The sequence below is a fragment of the Impatiens glandulifera genome, chromosome 1 (assembly GCF_907164915.1).
Source record: "Impatiens glandulifera chromosome 1, dImpGla2.1, whole genome shotgun sequence".
Taxonomy (NCBI): domain Eukaryota; kingdom Viridiplantae; phylum Streptophyta; class Magnoliopsida; order Ericales; family Balsaminaceae; genus Impatiens; species Impatiens glandulifera.
The window spans coordinates 145,403,283-145,409,413 of NC_061862.1; positions in this window are offsets into that span (position 1 = coordinate 145,403,283).

Genomic DNA, 6,131 nt, shown 5'->3' on the forward strand with positions numbered 1-6,131 from the left:
TAATTAATAGTTTAAAAGTGATGATATTAATTAATATTTGAGAGAGAGGGGGTTAATTAATATGTTTAGAGAGATGGTTAATTAGTGGGTTGAGAGAGAGAGTGAATTAATTAATATTGTAGAGAGGGAATGTGAATAAAATGTAGATAGTTTGGGAAAATTTGTTTAAAATGTGGGTAGGACCGGAAAGGGTTCTTAGAATTCTAATTACAATTCAGTGAAAATTAACATAAACTAGGAAAATTTCCGTACTATGCACACGGATAAAAAATAAATATAAAATAAATATAAAAAATTATAATAGTATTTATTCAATTTTTAAAATTATTAAAATAAAAAATATAACGCCATCATTCCACATTTTATTCACTTCGATAAAACAACTTATTTTCTCACATGTTTAATCACATATTTTTTTCGAATGAATCTCTCATTTCGTGACTTTACACTTTCATTTTGTCAATCAAATATTTGATTCATATTTTTTAATAATTAGCATCGTGACCTCACACTTTGTCAATTAAATATTTGATTCATATTTCTTTAACCATTTTCAAATGATACAGGTCTATTATTTCTCGACAAACCACATCTCAATCACATTTGGTTAAAGATTGTACTTGTTTTGTTAGGTTGCAAGTTAGAAACCTACAAATAACATTTTAAAATTTATTTTTAACCATTTTAAGTTTATGGGCGGGTCAACCCACAATTCGATCCAAGTATCCATTTACTCTCACATAAATATCCAAATTACCCACAGCTCTCGACCCAGCAATTCGGACACTTTAAAAATTAAGCATAATTATATATATATATAGATTAGTTAGTTAAAAATTTGAACTTTTATTGTTAAAATGTCTCACGTTCATCAAATTTGGTGTTGAATCTTAAATATAAAGTGTTGTTAGCCTAGTTGGTTAAGGAGTTGTACTTGTTTTGTTAGGTTATAAGTTCGAAACCTACAAATAATATTTTTAAATTTATTTTTAACCGTTTTAAGTTTATGGGAGGGTCAACCCACAATCCGACCCAAGTATCCATTTACTCTTACATAAATATCCAAATGAACCACAGCTCTCGACCCGACAATCTGGACACTTTAAAAATTAAGCATCATTATATATATATATATAGATTAGTTAGTTAAAAATTTGAACTTTTATTGTTAAAATGTCTCGCGTTCATCAAATTTGGTGTTGAATTTTAAATATAAAGTGTTGTTAGCTTGGTTGGTTAAAGAGTTGTACTTGTTTTGTTAGGTTGCAAGTTCGAAACCTACAAATAACATTTTTAAATTTATTTTTAACCGTTTTAAGTTTATGGGCGGGTCAACCCACAATCCGACCCAAGTATTCATTTACTCTCACATAAATATTCAAATTAACCACAACTCTCGACCTGCAATCCGGACTCTTTAAAAATTAAGCATCATTATATATATATATATAGATTAGTTAGTTAAAAATTTGAACTTTTATTGTTAAAATGTCTCGCGTTCATCAAATTTGGTGTTGAATCTTAGATATAAAGTTTTGGTAGCCTAGTTGGTTAAAGAGTTGTACTTATTTTGTTAGGTTGCAAGTTTGAAACCTACAAATAACATTTTTAAATTTATTTTTAACCGTTTTAAGTTTATGGGCAGGTCAACCCACAATCCGACCCAAATATCCATTTACTCTCACATAAATATCCAAATTAACCACAGCTCTCGACCCGACAATCCGGACACTTTAAAAATTAAGCATCATTATATATATATATATATATATATATATATATATATATATATATATATATATATATATATATATATATATATATATATATATATATATATTACAATTTAATTCCTATGTTTTGTAAAATTATAGAATTATAATTCAATTCCAATTTTTATGTGTAAGCATAAAAATTTAATATATCCCAATTTCTAATATTATTATTAATTTATAATAATATTAAAATAATATTTTGAATTTTTAAATTTAAAATACTCCAAAAAGGAAGTTAAGATTAAATTAGGGATAATTATTGTGATAATTAAACCACAATTAGAAAAATTATATAAAAATTCAAAAATAATTTTGAGGTTAAAATATTATATTTATTTTACCCAAATTAATCCCAAAAAGGTGTTGCAAATATTAATTGTGATTTTAAACATAAATTGTACAATATATTATGTATAATTTATGGATTAAAATAATTAAATAAATACCCCAAAATGCCCAAAAATAAAAAGTAAACATAATAATTTTTTTATTATGTTTCCAAATATATTTTTGTGTTTTAATTTGGCAAAGAAAAACAAAAGAAATGGTTAAAAATTCAATTTCAAATAACCCTTTTATTAAAAATAAAAATTGTCGATCTAGTGTGACCGAAAATAAATGATTTCATTACAACATGAATTATGTTCATCGGATCAGCGTTGGATTTTCATTCAGTGCCTAGGAACACACCACACACCTCGTTGTAACGAAAGCACGCGCACGCCCGGTTCACACCAAATTAACTAATGGAATAGCTAACCCCATTAGCCCAATCGCCCAACACCAACGGAATGCCAAAGGAACGCAACGACATATTTTGTTTAAACAAAACGATGCCGTTTTGTTCTTCTTCTTTATGAACTCCGAAGGCCCACGATTGACGCCGACGACATTCCAGAAACCTTATCTCTGCCATCTTTCATCCTTATCCCTCTAAATTTCAACCACGATCACGTCTCTCCCTTGCCATCATTTCTCCTGGGCATAGAAGTCAAAACCTACGCTAACCTAGGATGTAAAACAAAAATGGGAAAGAAGAACTTCAGTGGCCAAATTGAAGTTGAATTTGATCTCCATAACCGACCTAGTTTAGTATAAATAGTCTCTAGGTGTTAAGATTCCAATGTATCAAATAAAATCCAAGCATTACAACCTGATTGAAGATCTACCAAGAACTCCGACGACTGGTTTTTTGAAAAAACTTTTCCGACGATCTGAGTTTCGATCCAGGCCTTGGGAAAACTTCCTACACATCATTGGAGTGTTCTCCAATCACAAGTAAACTTCCAGACCTACTGTAATTCAAGTTAGAATTTGAAATTGGATTTTTCTAAGTTTGACCGGGTTGATCATATTCATGGTTCAATTATGTGCTTTCTTTGTTTGAAATCAATCCTTAGATGTTTTCTAAGCTTTCTGTCAAACTAGATTTCATCAATTCAACCTAAATCGTAAAAACCTAAATTTGATTTGAAAATCTAGAAATTTTGAATTTTGTGATCTTGAGTTTTAGGATTGAATTTTTTATTCAAATAGTTGCCTAACATGTTTGTAAAATTGTTAGGATGATTTCCAGATCATATTACATCCATATCGATCATGTTTGATCCAACTGAAAATTTTAAAATAAAAACTTTAAATTTCAGTTTTGAAAGTTGCTACAGAGCTTGGTTGATGTTCTTGTTCTTGTTGTGTTCGACTATAAGCATCATTTCAAAACTGTTGGAACAAGAATTAGGCAATGAGATGGCCTAAATCAAAAGTTCCAAAATTTTGCCCTAAAAACCATTTTGAAAAATCAATTGTTATATAGTTCGATTAATCGTGTTTGGGGTTATGGATTATGATTCTTACATTCATATGAATTGTTTTCAACTTACAGATCATTTTTTATGATCTGTATCAAAACATACAAACCTACAACTTTTCATACCAAATGAAGAACACTTGGTCCTCGGTGACCGAGTCCTATAGGAGAAAATTGACCTAGGACCGAGACCAAGGACCAGTGTTCTTGAGCTAGGACTGAGCCTTAAGACCTGTGTTCTTGAGCAAGGATCGAAGAATATGACCGATGATTTTAACGTAGAACCGAGAGGTCTGATGTTAGATTAAGTTAAATAAAGAAAAAAGAAAATTAATTAATTGAGAAATAATTAATTAAGGAAAAATGCTTTAATTGATTATAATAAACTTAGGTGAATAATTTCAATCAATACGACATAGTTTTAATGATGTGTTTGAACAAATTAAGTTGTGTAAATTGTCTATGCGCAGGTACGTCTGAAAAAGCATGAGAAGACGTCTTGTTTCAACAAATGTGTTAGTCTGAAGAGGTGCGCGAGTAGACGTCTTACTTCATCAGACGCCTTAGTCTAAAGAAGTGCGCTAAAAGATATCGTACTTCATCAGACACCCTGGTCTGAAGAAGTGCGCTAGAAGACGTCTTACTTCATCAGACGCCCTAGTCCGAAGAAGTGCGCGAAAAGACGTCTTACTTCATCAGACGCCCTGGTATGAAGAATTGCGCGAGAAGACGTCTTACTTCATCAGACGCCCTGGTCTGAAGAAGTGCGCGAGAAGACGTCTTACTTCATCAGACGCCCTGGTCTAAAGAAGTGCGCAAGCAGACGTCTTACTTCATCAGACACCATGGTCTGAAAAAGTGCGCGAGCAGGCGCTTTGCTTCAGCAACCGTCTGAAGAAGCGTTTGTCTCTCTACTTAGCTCATCAGCATATCGAACAATATTGTTCGTTATCAGCCGGATTCTAAGTCAGATTAATACACTTAACTTCCACATACTCAATTATTCCTTTAGCCTGCGTTGTACCTTTCAGTACACCATGTTTTACCGAATATTCCGTAGTACAATTCCATACGCCACGATCCAACATATATATTCTTATGTAAGTTCTTGTACACATGGCGTATGTCTAACGGAAAGCTGACACGTATTCAAGAGAAAGATTCGACTGTTGCTACACTTCAATATAAAAGGTGATCAAAGTACAACAGCGAACCTCTCGCTTCCTTGAACAATCGCACGAATTAAGAATGGCTAAAGCGCTGTGATTACTCCCACTCTAAGATCATTCTGTAATTCATCTATTGTTTTACCTTAGTGTATTTTCAGTATTGTAAGTTGAACACGATTTTGTCTGTTCAATAGAGTGTTAGCTAGGAGTTCAGAAATAGGCAGCAGTTAAGTCCCGTGTTTCTGACTGAGTTTGTGTAGTTGATATATGAATCAAAGCTTCTTGTGAAAACCTTCTAGAAACAGAAGAAGGGGTGACGTAGGAGTTTTATCTCCGAACTTCCATAAAACTTTTTGTGTTATCTCATTTATACATCTTCCAATCGTTTATCTGCCGCTTCAAATCGAGCAAGCATTTCCGCACTTGAATCTGTTCAAGAGCTTACGAAGATTTGTTATAAATAGAAACAATTTTTTATCTCTAAAAAGATTAAAATCGAATTGAAAGTGTCATATTGAGTTCAACAATATTCAACCCCCTATTATTGTTGCACCCGACCATAACATCTAATCTAAGACCGAGACTCCCAGGTCCATGACTAAGGAAGATAGATCTAGGACTGAGACTCCCAGACCTAGGACCGAACAACTTGAATTCGGACCAAGCATTCCGAACCCCAGGGTCGAACCCTTCGATCCTTTGACCAAGTATCCCGGGCCTTAATCTAGACCACCACTAGTCTAGACCGAGCCCGTCCGAGCTCAAATCGACAAAAATGGACCCAAGCCCTAGGACTTCAGTCCCAAGGCCTGTTTGGTTCCACTTTTTAAAATCCAAAATTATTTTTTTAATTTTGAAACCCTAATCCATTTTCAAATAATCCAGAAAGGTAAAAAATGAATTTTAAATATTTTTGGAATATTTTCCAAACAAATATTTTAGCTAAGACCCCGTTTGGAATGTATTTTTAAATTCTAACACTTTACTGATGTTTATTTTTAGGTATTATACTCTGTTTTAGATCAACACAATCGCATGTACGCCCTTTTAAATAATTTTGTACAATTATTTACGTAATTTGAACCTATCCTTGTTTAGGACCAACAAACTATTAATTAAATGAATTAAATGTTATAAATAAATCTTTTGATAGCCAGACTTTAAAAAAATAAAAACATCCTTTTACGGGCGCGGAGGACATAGCGCGAAAGTCCATTTCCGAGCGTAACCAAAGTCCGACCCTTTATAAAAGTATAAAGTACATTTATATACGTACATTTTACTATTTTTTCTAAAATCATTTGGCGACTATGTTTTCAAATAAATAATCTTTTATTAAATTAATTACGTTAGATTAGTTAAAACTGTGTTTTAATCAAA